The following is a 14,468-nucleotide window of genomic DNA, read 5'->3' on the forward strand; positions in this document are numbered from 1 at the left end:
AACCACCAACTTACCATCCTGAGACAAGGCCGAGTATAGCCCACAAAGGGCCGAGTCTGCAACTCTTTGTCACTGAAACCAAAGTCAGTACACAAGGGGAGATAAAATACCAAGAATTCCAGCAAATAGTAATATATACGTATCTTTTATGTCAACTTCACCTAATTCCTCATTCATTTTCTCTTTGTCTTTTCTTCATGGACTTGAGCTAAATGTTGGTTTGCACAAGAGCAGAGACCCATGTTGGCGAATTCATGTTGAGAATTAATATGTTGGCTATGATTCTTTCTCCCATTGTGCACAATACTAAGAGAGGTCTATACAAAGACCTATAGGAGTGGCCTTATCGGTCTCCTCAGCTCATCTCATTCTGAGACTAGCTGGCTTTGTTTGGAAGCCACAGAAAGTTGGGCTTGACAGTGGGCATGCAGGCCGGCATCTCCTCTGTCTGCAGATAACACAGAGAGGCTGCAGAGAGAGAGAGAGAAAGAGGTTCCCGGCACAGCACCTTAGTGTGCCAGTTCTTCTGCTTGGAACTTATGTGGGATGTAATGTCCTGTCCAATCTTTTTTTAGCCCTGGGAAGTGTTTTCACCACATTATTGCCCCCCCCCCCAAAAAAAGCTGCAGCTTCTCCCTTTGTCTGAGCCTTTATTTATGAAGGTAAGAAAAAATCAATAGTGTTCCTTTGCTCAATTCACCTGGTCTAGAAAAAGACTGTATTGTGAAAGACGTGTGCGTGGGTGTGTGCACGCGCCTGCGCTTGTGTGTGGTTCTGTTTGTGTTTGTCATTCAAAAGCTTCCCTGAGCAAATCCCTGACATCATTTAGAGATGTATTGATGCCTTCCTTCCTTCCCTGTTTCGGTTCAATAGAGATAATCTTGGTTATACAATGTGTGTGTTTGATTTCAGAGGCAAGGCCTTTTGGGGAAAGCTCATGAAACAAACTGAACATGTCATCACAGGTCAAAGGAAGATAATTGTAAAATATCAAATCTGACATAAAATCTAATCTCATGATTAACAACTATTTTATGAAAGTGAGCACAGTAAAGAAATCAAAGAAAAAAAATTCTACACCGTCAAGATACTAATTATTAACTTCTTTAAAAATATATATATTTTGACCTGTATGGTTCCTATCACAAAGGGCAGCACTCCCTGCTTCTCCCCTGTGTAAGCATTCCACTGCCGTTCACTGGTCTCCACCTAAAACCATGCACATTTTATTACTTGTTTTTCAAAAAAAAAATATTGCCAGGTTCCCTCTAGCTAGTCAGGTAATTGAATTGTGTCAGGGAAATCTGTAAGCTGACTTGTTCTAATAACCTTTCTATATTCAGTTTAATAAGCTTGCTACAAATTGCCATTTGTCTCACAGGGTAGGCAATAGGTTGAAAGGGGAAATACAATATTATAAATGTAAGAGTTTCAGCAGGTTTAATCATCAATATCTTTCCCCTCTAACCCATCAACTAGCAGTGCTGACACTCACTAGATAGTTCATTTCTACATGAAGACACAACATAGCTCTGGCAGACAGAGGAAAACCCTTGAAGTGGGGTTCATTATCCATTGTCCTGCTAGGTGATCCCATTCCCTAACAGGCTGGATAAACATGCTAAGATCATTACAGTGCTGAGAGGGGTCATTATGGTCACTCGCTATGCCTTTGGAGGGCACAGCATTTTATAAACACAATCCAAAAAGACTTCTTAAGGTTTAATAAGCTGACAAATCGGTTACAATTCTGTCACAAAAAAATCTAATTAACTGAAAAAAAGAAGAGTAAATGTGAGATGTAAGGGGAGGAAAGATGAGAGGAAGATAATATGGGTAGATGATATCTGATGAAAACAGTATCCCTAGTCTTGCACACACCAGCATCCAAAGAGTGTGCTTGGATCTTTAGAAGAGACAGATACTGAGTTGCTCGACAAGCGCCATAATCACTGTCTGTTGTATGAGTTCAGAAGTTCAGCTACCTGTGAATAGCGAGGGAGACAGGGCGAGATGGAAATAATGACATAGCAGAGAAATGCAGTGATAGATAGATGGACCATTAGCTTTCCATAAAACACTAACATCACGAGTAGATTATCTAACATTACTTGTTTGGCGTTTGAGTAGGAGGAATACTCTTTAGTTATCGGTCCCTATATCACAGTTAACAAAATCCCTGTAAAGTAAAGTACTTTTGTTGGTACTGTGGCTTTGTGCAACGCAACACATTATCATCAGAAAAAGCTTTATGTCATTTTAACTCCAGGAAACAGAGGTACTCAGAATCTCATTGATTGAAATGTTCTCTCCCATATTTTCGGGTTTAAAGATTTAAACAGTAATCAAGGGACATTATGAAAAGGAGAAAGGGGATTAAATAGAGGAGAGTGTGTGGGAAAGGGAAAGATGGAGAAAAAGAGAGAATGAGTAGAGGTGAAGAGGAGGGTTTGTCAGCGGCAGGTGAAGAGAGGGGGAACAGATGGTGAGGTTGGGGTCCCCAGACCAAGAGAGGTGATGTCTAAATTAATATGATCTGCTCACCGTTGATATTCAAGAGGATTACACCTTGTGTTCAAACGGAGTGGGCTGAATGGAGGGGGATGAAAAGTGACGCAGAGCAGAATAGAATTAGCGGCTGCTTAAGGACTTCTTCATTCATTGTTAACTCCTTGAAGCTCATTAAGCCTAATCCTTATTAGAGTGTAAGTAACGCAGGTCTGAATGGGTTGGTAACTAGGGGGACATGTGTCCCCATTGTGGGGCTCGGGGGTTAATCCTGCTCCTGTGGTGGTGATGGGGTGGGGGGAGGGAGGGGGTCGAGGGAGTCCATCCGTCACTCCCCTCCTCTCCATGAAAGAGCGAGGGGCTCTGAAGCCTCCCAGGCTCTGAGCTGGCTGCCTGGCGAAAGGCCTGAAGTACAGGCCCTTTTGTTTCTCAGGCTGGCAGCACCCTCTGTTCTCCTCTCCAGACTACACACATAGCCTGCCTCATGGGGTAAGACCAGGGTGAGAATCATGTTCATGCTTATAGGCTAATCAATGTTTAGATACAAAGGACTGATGGGAAATTACAGTGCTCCTCTCTCTGAACTGTTGGTCTGACAGACTGACCGGCTGACTTTGGGACATCATATTTCTAAATTGGTCAATACTCTACCCAAAGGGTTTGGTCTGAAACTTTACTAGTCTAGCAAAGGGAGAAAGGCACCAAACAATATCTATTCACATCTATACACAGGGATGTTTCAATCTTCACAATTCACCCAAGAGTAAAAGTATTTGTTATGGAGAAACACAATGTACACCTGACTGAGGCTGTCCATAAAATAAAATTAACTCTGGTAATACTTTAAATACTACCGTTTACAAACAACCAGAGCCCTGATACACTTTTGCTCCAAGACAGACACCTCAATGCTTTCAGTGCCACTGTGCTGCTCCCTGTGGTTCAAGTAATAAAGTGGAAATCATCCCATTTCCATTTAGATGAAGCTGGGGGATTGGACATTTTTTTTTCTTCATTAAGTTGGGAATGACACTCATTATACAGTATAAGTGATAATTACCTACATTTACAGAGCTGTCAGACAATACTATTAAAGGTCATTTGTGTTACTTTTCTCTTTTGTTCCCTAGGGGGAGTAAAAACGAAGAGCAGCACTGACCATGCCCAAGTGCTACCGTGTTAGGATGGGACGGGGAAGAGCTGCCAGATACAGTGGAGAGAGGAGATGATTTGACAGCTGATGTCTCTCTCCCTCCAACACCACACAGAGAGGGTGGGGGGGGGGGATTTATGTGTCACTGAAATGTGGCATCTGCCTGAGAGACAGAGAGAGGGAGTGGAGAAAGAGAGAGAGGTAGGTATGGGTATGGATGAATCGACGAGCCTACTGCAGTGGTTCACAAACATTTTAGCATTGTGACCCACATACAGCTTTTGAAGTTTTGTTTTGACCCATCAGGATCGGAGCGAAAATAAATTACAGTAATGACAGTCAGTAATGACAGTGTACTAAATGGCAACACTGGCCTAATGTACTGTATTCGTCAAGACTCTTCAATTTGATGTGAAACAGCGTAAGCAATCAGCCTTTGTATTATCATGGCAATGAATGTACCATATGGTGCAACAGTCAGTGAGTGTATAGGATTGCGATGCATTGTGGGAGGCCCAATTTGCTTCTGGCAATACACACCTGCAGTACAGCTTGGAGACAACAGATGCATGTACTGAACCTTCAAATTATTTTAAGCAACATCCACATATGCTCCATGTGAATCTAAGGAAGTCATTTAAAAAATCAACACTTCGATTCCTTTTCTTGCAATTTTGACAGGGCCACCACAATGATTAATCCTCTACTGTTAGTAGTAGAACCCATTTCGCCACAGAGGAGAAGAGATGGTTTATTAGAATGCTGTGTTAATGATGGTATACACGTTTACAGGAAGTGCATCCCTTCTGTTGGTCCTCTGTTATGATGGCCAACTGGCCCTGAGTTCAAACCTGACTCCTGTGTGTGTGTGTGTGTGTGTGTGTGTGTGTGTGTGTGTGTGTGTGTGTGTGTGTGTGTGTGTGTGTGTGTGTGCGTGCGTGCGTGCGTGCGTGCGCGCGCCCTGGCTGCCCTTGTAACAATCCCCTCCCCGGCAGTTGGCCCCACATGGATCACTGTGGGCTGGCTCCTCGAATGTCCGCCTCTCCAAGCCTAGTCAGCAGCCCCAGCAGTAAACTAGAAATTAACACCTCTTTTCCCCTTGTAAATTACATGGGCCTTACCTGCTGAGAGCTCTGACAGAGATCTGAGGTAAAGGGCTAGTCAAAAGTATAGCACCTGCTTTCCACAGAGTAAGCTACACTCTCATCATGAACGTAACCAGCCACAAAGGCGATACACTACACATATCGGTAGAAGGTCAATCGATTCTACATTCACACTATACCTTACCCAACCTTTCAATTCCACCACCCACACATGCGATGACATCACCTGGTTTCAATTATGTTTCAAGAGACAATATCTCTCTCATCATCACTCAATACCTAGGTTTACCTCCACTGTATTCACATCCTACCATACCTTTGTCTGTACATTATACCTTGAAGCTATTTTATCGCCCCCAGAAACCTCCTTTTACTCTCTGTTCCAGACGTTCTAGACAACCAATTCTCATAGCTTTTAGCCGTACCATTATCCCACTCCTCTGTTCCTCTGGTTATGTAGAAGTGAATCCAGGCCCTGCAGTGCGTAGCTCCACTCCTATTCCCCAGGCGCTCTCTTTTGATTACTACTGTAACCGTAATAACCTTGGTTTCATGCATGTTAACATTAGAAGCCTCCTCCCTAAGTTTGTTTTATTCACTGCTTTAGCACACTCTGCCAACCCGGATGTTTTAGCCGTGTCTGAATCCTGGCTTAGGAAGACCACCAAAAATTCTGCAATTTTCATCCCTAACTACAACACTTTCAGACAAGATAGAATGGCCAAAGGGGGCGGTGTTACAATCTACTGCAAAGATAGCCTGCAGAGTTCTGTACCTACTATCCAGGTCTCTACGCAAAAAAAAAATCCACCTCTCTAAAAACAAGTCTCTCACCGTTGCCGCCTGCTATAGGTCACCCTCTGCCCCCAGCTGTGCTCTGGACACCATATGAACTGATTGCCCCCCATATATCTTCAGAGCTCGTGCTGCGAGGCGACCTAAACTGGAACATGCTTAACACCCCAGCCATCCTACAATCTAAGCTTGATGCCCTCAATCTCACACAAATTATCAATGAACCTACCAGGTACAACCCCAAAGTCGTAAACACGGGCACCCTCATAAATATCATCCTAACCAACTTGCCCTCTAAATACACCTCTGCTGTTTTCAACCAAGATCTCAGCGATCACTGCCTCATTCCCTGCATCCGTAAAGGGTCAGTGGTCAAACGACCTCCACTCATCACTGGCAAACGCTCCCTGAAACACTTCAGTGAGCAGGCCTCATCCCGTCAGTAGAGGATGCCTGGTTATTTAAAACAAAATGCCTTCCTCACCATCTTAAATAAGCATGCCCCATTCAAGACATTTAGAACCAGGAACAGATATAGCCCTTGGTTCTCTCCAGACCGGACTGCCCTTAACCAACACAAAAACATCCTATGGCATTCTGCATCAGCATCGAACAGCCCCCGTGATATGGAACTTTTCAGGAAAGCTAGAAACCCAATATACACAGGCAGTTAGAAAAGCCCAGGCTAGCTTCTTCAAGCAGAAATTTGCTTCCTGCAACACAAACTCAAAAAAGTTCTGGGACACTGTAAAGTCCATGGAGAATAAGAACACCTCCTCCCAGCACTGAAGATAGGAAACAATGTCACCACCCATAAATCCACTATAATTGAGATTTTCAATAAGCATTTTTCCACAGCTGGCCATGCTTTCCACCTGGCCACCCTTACCCCGGTCAACAGCATTGCACCCCCCACAGCAACTCGCCCAAGTCTTCCCCATTTCTCCTTCTCCCAAATCCAGTCAGCTGATGTTCTGAAAGAGCTGCAACATTTGAACCCCTACAAATCAGCCGGGCTAAACAATCTGGACCCTTTCTTTCTGAAATTATCTGCCGAAATTGTTGCCACCCCTATTACTAGCCTGTTCAACCTCTCTTTTGTGTCGTCTGAGATTCCCAAAGATTGGAAAGCAGCTGCGGTCATCCCCCTATTTAAAGGGGGGAGACACTCTTGACCCAAACTGCTACAGCCCTATATCTATCCTACCCTGCCTTTCTAAGGTCTTCGAAAGCCAAGTCAACAAACTACCGACCATTTCGAATCCCACCATACATTCTTCGCTATGCAATCTGGTTTCAGAGCTGGTCATGGGTGCACCTCAGCCACGCTCAAGGTCCTAAACGATATCTTAACCATCATCGATAAGAAACAATACTGTGCAGCCGTATTCATTGACCTTGCCAAGGCTTTCGACTCTGTCAATTACCACATCCTCATCGGCAGACTCGACCACCTTAGTTTCTCAAATGATTGCCTCGCCTGGTTCACCAATTACTTCTCTGATAGAGTTCAGTGTGTCAAATCGGAGGGTCTGTTGTCCAGGCCTCTGTCAGTCTCTATGGGGATGCCACAGGGTTCAATTCTTGGACCGACTCTCTTCTCTGTATACATCAATGATGTCGCTCTTGCTGCTGGTGAGTGTCTGATCAACCTCTACGCAGACGACACCATTCTGTATACTCCTGGCCCTTCTTTGGACACTGTGTTAACAACCCTCCAGGTGAGCTTCAATGCCATACAACTCTCCTTCCGTGGCCTCCAATTGCTCTTGAATACAAGTAAAACTAAATGCAAGCTCTTCAACCGATCGCTGCCTGCACCTGCCCGCCTGTCCAACATCATTACTCTGGACGGCTCTGACTTAGAATATGTGGACAACTACAAATACCTAGGTTTCTGGTTAGACTGTAAACTCTCCTTCCATACTCACATCAAACATCTCTAATCCAAAGTTAAATCTAGAATTGGCTTCCTATTTCGCAACAAAGCATCCTTCACTCATGCTGCCAAACATACCCTTGTAAAACTGACCATCCTACCAATCCTCAACTTCGGCAATGTCATTTACAAAATAGCCTCCAATACCCTACTCATTAAATTGGATGCAGTCTATCACAGTGCCATCTGTTTTGTCACCAAAGCCCCATATACTACCCACCACTGCGACCTGTGCGCTCTCGTTGGCTGGCCCTGGCTTCATACTTGTCGCCAAACCCACTGGCTCCAGGTCATCTACAAGACCCTGCTAGGTAAAGTTTCCCCTTATCCCCTTATCTCAGCTCGCTGGTCACCATAGCAGCACCCACCTGTAGCACGCGCTCCAGTAGGTATATCTCTCTGGTCACCCCCAAAACCAATTTTTCCTTTGGCCGCCTCTCCTTCCAGTTCTCTGCTGCCAATGTCTGGAACGAACTACAAAAATCTCTGAAACTGGAAACACTTATCTCCCTCACAAGCTTTAAGCACCAGCTGTCAGAGCAGCTCACATCTTACTGCACCTGTACATAGCCCATCTATAATTTAGCCCAAACAACTACCTCTTTCCCTACTGTATTTATCTATTTATTTTGCTCCTTTGCACCCCATTATTTCTATCTCTACTTTGCACATTCCAGTGTTTTACTTGCTATATTGTATTTACTTTGCCACCATGGCCTTTTTTTTGCCTTTCCCTCCCTTATCTCACCTTACTTGCTGACATTGTATATTATTTTTTTACTGTATTATTGACTGTATGTTTGTTTTACTCCATGTGTAACTCTGTGTTGTTGTACAGTATGTGTCGAACTGCTTTGCTTTATCTTGGCCAGGTCGCAATTGTAAATGAGAACTTGTTCTCAACTTGCCTGCCTAGTTAAGTAAAGGTGAAATAAAAAAAATGAAAAATTCTCAATGTACATTGAGTCTTATATCTGCCATATAGGTATATGCATAACATACACTTTGCCTACAAATGCTCACCATAGATATTGCTTTTGAATCTAGTTTCATTTATAGTCTAGTTTCCTGTTAATCTCTGTTGACCCAGAACTACAATCTCACCTAATTGGTCAGCTGCTGCACTGTGTTCTGGGTCCATACATGTTAAGAGAAAATATATATTTTTAAATGCTAGAACGAGGAGTGGAACCAGAACGTGAACCTCCACCCTCTCTCTTTGCCAAATGTCCCCTCCCCTTACAGAATTAGAAAGAGGCTAACAGCTGCAAAATCATATCCAAATAAAGAATAAAAACACCAGAACTCCTGCTGCTCGTTATCCTACGCCTGACGTATTCTCTGTTTACACACACAATCTTTCCACAAGAGATTAGTTTCATGTTAATACCATGCATTCACTCATATCTACTGTTCATCTCTCAGCATTGTATCTCTGTCAGAGCTCTGTCTCTTGAAGACACCCTGGTTGAGCCCTCAGAATGGGGATCTTCTCTCAAATAACAGGACTGTGAAACACGAATGCCATCCACACTATCTGCATCCCCCGGTGCCTACCCTCGCCCTCCACGGGGTAACTGGCTTCCATCTAATGCCACAGTTTTCTAGCTAGCCCCAACACGCTCACACACACATTATGCCAAATCGTATCATGCAAATTAATCCAGGCTCATTTGAAGTGCCGTGGGAGATAAGTGGTTTATCTGGAACATGTCTGCCAGAGCGTGCAAGGATTGTCCATTCACACCTGGGAGCGCACATGGAGTACACAGGGAGTACACAGGGAGTACACAGGGAGTACACAGGGAGTACACAGGGAGTACACAGGGAGCACACAGGGAGCACACAGGGAGTACACAGGGAGTACACAGGGAGTACACAGGGAGTACACAGGGAGTACACAGGGAGCACACAGGGAGTACACAGGGAGTACACAGGGAGTACACAGGGAGTACACAGGGAGTACACAGGGAGCACACAGGGAGTACACAGGGAGTACACAGGGAGTACACAGGGAGTACACAGGGAGTACACCGCAGTCCTATTCACAGATCGAAGGTCACCCAACACATGACACAGACAGATGAACACAAAAAAAGGCAGGCTACTGCTGTTGTCCTACGCAGTTTCTCTGTTTCCTAATTGTCAATGAGTCAAATCAAATCAAATGTTATTTGTCTCATGCTTCGTAAACAACAGTGAAATGCTTACTTACGGGCCCTTCCCAACAATACAGAGAGAGAAAAAATTGAGAAATGATAGAAAAGAAAAACACATAACAATGATAATAATAATAATAATAATAATAATAGATACACATATTACACTTTTGACAAACTTATCCTTTTGCGGTGGGATGTTTGCTTTGTATATAACAAACCGCTGCTGGCCAACTGAAGAATCCTGACACAAAAGTAATGCGGAACTGTTATACAATAACCTCAAATATAATTTTTTTGTTCATTATTTCAGTGAAAAATAATGTACAGGAGCTTGAGACAGCCATGGTGATGATTATTAAATATGACCAAGAAATAAAAAGTGATTTATTTAATGGAAAGCCATTTCGATTTGTGCAGTATGCTAAAGATTGTATCCAGCAGAGTGCCTGGTCTACAGAGACCTACCCCCCTTGGTTATTCAAACGCCCACAGTGCTCACTATCAAAATGTAATTAAATTATGTACTGATACACATCAGAGTCGTCACGCTTGTTTGTTTATCCATTATCAGAGAGCGAGTGGTTTCATGCTGTGAATGAGAAACAGGTCTACCTCCAGTGACTCCACCACGCTACTGTACTGGAGCAGACTGCTGTTCCTCTGTGACCAACTCCTGCTGAGAGGGACCATGTTAAAGCAGTTTTAACTCCTTGTCTACGACAGGTCTTATTTTACTGACGGGGGCAGCTGTAGTTTGAGGTGTGAAAAGTAACAGTACAGACATTATTCCTCATTCTCTAATGCACAGATCAGTTGTTCAAAAAATCCGGTATTCAATCAACCAATTTGAATACCTGTGACAGTAGCACACCTGGAAGCGTACACGATAATTGAATGAACAGAATGCTCAACGATCCATGCAGAATTCACACACATGTAAGCGCATATAATAATTCCATCAACATCAGAATGAAACCATGAACAGAATATACATTTATAATATTGATTTATAGAGCATTCTCAGAGTGTTTGCAATGATTCATAAAGCATTCATCATGATTCAGGACAGCTGATAAAATGATGACAACAAATGTGCGGATAATAGTTTAGAGAAACATGGTACTTTCTGGATTTGTGTCTACTACGTGTATCTATATATAGTCACTTTACCCCTACTGTACATGTACAAATTACCTCGACTAACCTGTACCCCTGCATATTAACTCAGTACCGGTACCCCCAGTATATAGCCTCGTCATTGTTATTTTATTGTGTTACTTTTTATTTGATATATTATTATTTTCTTAACTCCTTTTCTTGAACTGCATTGTTGGTTAGGTGCTTTTAAGTAAGCGTTTCACGATAAGGTTGTATTCGGCGCATGTGACAAATACAATTCAATTTGATGTTCGCCTTAGCATTGTAACTCTTTATGTTCTGTGAAACGTGGTGCTGATTCTAAACTACAAATGTGCTTGAGGAAAGAGGAGGAGAGGACAGGAAGGTCTGACTGTTTCTCAGAAACAACAAAAACGGACCCGCTTTGGACTCACTTTTTACTATCTATGTTGGTTGCCTTTGTCCATCTGTCTGTGTTGCTTTTGTTGTGGCACTTTTCACCACTCTGTTTACCCTGCCCAAATTCAGAACACATTATGGTATAAGGGACACGTCCAGTGCCAATGAAGAGGGGACAATTCAACGATTTCCGCCGTTCAACAACTTTAACCACTCACAGTACAAGAGGTGCTGCTGCTCCCATTTAATACGTGGATGAATCAATAAGAGGCATAATTGTGGTTGTTAGAGCACATTATGACATGTTTGTGGTGCGACATTTCTCTGTAAACTGTCATTACAGCAGAGGAGGCTTTCTGTGCTCTGCGACCTAGCATGGAGAGACAGAGCAGGTGGAGAAACGCTGCACTACGGTGTGCTTTAGCCACCGCAATCTCCCATAATTACCTCTCCATTTAGCAACACCTAACTGCTCCCATCCTATTCTTCTCCTTGTTTGGGGCAATTTCCTGCAGTTTGCTGGCCTACTTGTTTTGTTGTATTGTTAAAAGCTGATTTGATGACTAGGAGTTGTGTTTGTAGTGGGCTTGAGACTTACTTACCCGTTGGTCTACGTTGTAAAATACCATTTTATATGGTTGTTCAATGCATTTTGTAGTAAAGTAAGGCCTGCACTCATGCTACAACACATACATTTATGTAGCACGAAGGCAGGTCCTATTTTACTACTCAACGTAAATGTTGTTTTCGTTCCTGCACTACACGAAAGTGATGCACTCCACATTAAGGGCCCTTCTTTACAGAGTGTCTCATTGACACAGGGATGTGAGGCCTCTCTAACTTACTACAATGTGATCAATTACACATAGGGGCCTAGGCAGTGGCACTCAGCACTGAGTAGGTGTAATATTGACTCTCCAGCTGATGACTGTCCCCACTGCACATCACGACCATCATGATGAGACTGTACTGGAATGGCTTTTTATGTGGGTCAGGAGCGGCAGAAGGATAACTGTCAATCTATACATTACTAAATTGATGTAAATAGCTATGATCTACTCCGCCTTGACATCTCATACTGAGGAAGAAGACACGGTGGAGGACGCAGTAGAGATGAAAAACGCTGTTAGTAAAATACATAAATAGAAGTAATTGACAGTGGAGCTCAACAACAACAGGGCCACTATCAAAAATCACTAACATACTGTAGCTATAGGGCACCACCTTCACAGGACCACGTTGTAGGACCACGCTGCAGGACCACGCTGCAGGAACACGCTGCAGGACCACGCTGCAGGACCACGCTGCAGGACCACGCTGTAGGACCACGCTGCAGGACCACGCTGTAGGACCACGCTGCAAGACCACACTGCAGGACCAGCTGCAGGACCACGCTGCAGGACCACGCTGCAGGACCACGCTGCAGGACCACGCTGCAGGAACACGCTGCAGGACCACGCTGCAGGAACACGCTGCAGGACCACGCTGCAGGAACATGCTGCAGGACCACGCTGCAGGAACACGCTGCAGGACCACGCTGCAGGAACACGCTGCAGGACCACGCTGCAGGAACACGCTGCAGGACCACGCTGCAGGAACACGCTGCAGGACCACGCTGCAGGACCACGCTGCAGGACCACGCTGCAGGAACACGCTGCAGGACCAGCTGCAGGACCACGCTGCAGGACCACACTGCAGGACCAGCTGCAGGACCAAGCTGCAGGACCACGCTGCAGGACCACGCTGCAGGACCACGCTGCAGGACTACGCTGCAGGACTACGCTGCAGGACCACGCTGCAGGACTACGCTGCAGGACTACCCTGCAGGACCACGCTGCAGGACCACGCTGCAGGACCACGCTGCAGGACCACACTGCAGGACCAGCTGCAGGACCAAGCTGCAGGACCACGCTGCAGGACCACGCTGCAGGACCACGCTGCAGGACCACGCTGCAGGAACACGCTGCAGGACCAGCTGCAGGACCACGCTGCAGGACCACACTGCAGGACCAGCTGCAGGACCAAGCTGCAGGACCACGCTGCAGGACCACGCTGCAGGACCACGCTGCAGGACTACGCTGCATGACCACGCTGCAGGACCACGCTGCAGGACTACGCTGCAGGACTACGCTGCAGGACCACGCTGCAGGACCAGCTGCACTAAACCACATATGGATGAAGGTGCCACTGTATTGATGTGGACCTACAGAACGCAATTACTGTGTAACGCTCATTCCAAACTCAAGCAGCTTTATGACATTGCCCGTAATTGACCAAGGAGAGGCTCCGTTAGGCTAATAGTGCTTGCACACACAGACATAGGATGAGGGTGTGACCAGTCGGGCCGGCCCGGGGAGTGGCGTTCAAGGTAGCGGTGCAGAGCAGGCCACAACAAGTGCCCCCACCCCTTAAATCATTGGGTGAGGCTCCCCACAAAGGCTGTTCGTGTGAGTATGAGACATAAAGACAATATTTCATGTTGAAAAGTGAAAATGTGAGAGTTTTTGGTTTAGCTAGAGTAAATTATTCGAATCAAATTCAACAGCACACTCTCCAAGTATGGATTACTTGTGCCTGCCTGGCCTTATGGACACAGCTATCAACAGTCATTTTCTGGTGTATCAACGTTTACGGTTAGTCTAGCAGATTGTAGGACACAGTGATAAAATGAAAGCTAAAATACTAGAAACCAGTGCAACTACTCTGAGACAAAGACATTGATCTAAACAAAAAGCAAAAAACTACAGAAAGTTGGGTACATAAAACATGTCCTTTGTCCTCCATTGGCAATTCATATTCAATCACAATACTAGACTAGTAATACTGTATGACCAAACTCATTGTCAAGTCTAAAATTAAAATTTGATGAATATCTGATGAAGAGATGGAACAAAGAAAAGCTCCCCTCAGTTCCCATTGTTCCATTCAACTCATTATTCAGCTGCGCTGCATCTGATGAGAAATCAGTGTATAAAGAGTTAAATTAACCCCAGGCCGACTTTATCAACAGAATACATTGCTGTTTGATGGGGCCAGCAGAGGAGTTTCATTCAGGAGCTGTCAGTCCGTCGCATTCCCTAGGGTGTGTTTACTGGCTAATTAATATATTAGACACATGACAAATAGTTAGACAGAGACCCCTTGTCATCCTCACTCCCCAGTGCAGAGGTAAGGGGGACACAGCCTGCCTTCCTTCCTGCCGAGCATCAATAATCCTGCATCCCCCTTCTCTGGACTATCATATAAAAGCGCTCATAATTCTGCTGCTTCCTCTGTGGCCTTTGCCG

Source organism: Oncorhynchus masou, chromosome 11 (assembly GCF_036934945.1).
Source record: "Oncorhynchus masou masou isolate Uvic2021 chromosome 11, UVic_Omas_1.1, whole genome shotgun sequence".
NCBI classification, from domain to species: domain Eukaryota; kingdom Metazoa; phylum Chordata; class Actinopteri; order Salmoniformes; family Salmonidae; genus Oncorhynchus; species Oncorhynchus masou.